At 37.5% G+C, this 267-nt stretch overlaps 1 long non-coding RNA gene across 1 annotated transcript; it reads right to left on the reverse strand.

The window, feature by feature from the left end:
• On the reverse strand, positions 1-256 carry LOC109132111. Its single transcript, XR_002037374.1, has 2 exons — positions 126-256; positions 1-32 (listed from the first exon to the last, which is right to left on the reverse strand). It is a non-coding gene; the product is annotated as an uncharacterized LOC109132111 (long non-coding RNA).
• Positions 257-267: the final 11 nt, after the last annotated feature.

The raw sequence follows: 267 nt of genomic DNA on the forward strand, positions 1-267 counted from the left end.
ATTGGTGGACCTTGATCTTCTTCATCCAGTCCCTGGTATACCAAAAAACAGGAAAACCATTTTGACTCTAGTTTTGGGTATAAATGATTTTGCTTGGCAGAAATTCGAAAGTAAGTCATAATTACCTCAATAAAGATATCATATAGATGACACAATTTATCCTCCAACGCCGCATCCATGACAAACTTCTTCAAAGATGGCTTTTCTACAGGGTCATGAAAATCGTCTGATGTTCCACCTTCTGGTTTAGTTTCCTGTCCGAAAAAA

Source organism: Camelina sativa, unplaced genomic scaffold (assembly GCF_000633955.1).
Source record: "Camelina sativa cultivar DH55 unplaced genomic scaffold, Cs unpScaffold22289, whole genome shotgun sequence".
Lineage (NCBI taxonomy): Eukaryota > Viridiplantae > Streptophyta > Magnoliopsida > Brassicales > Brassicaceae > Camelina > Camelina sativa.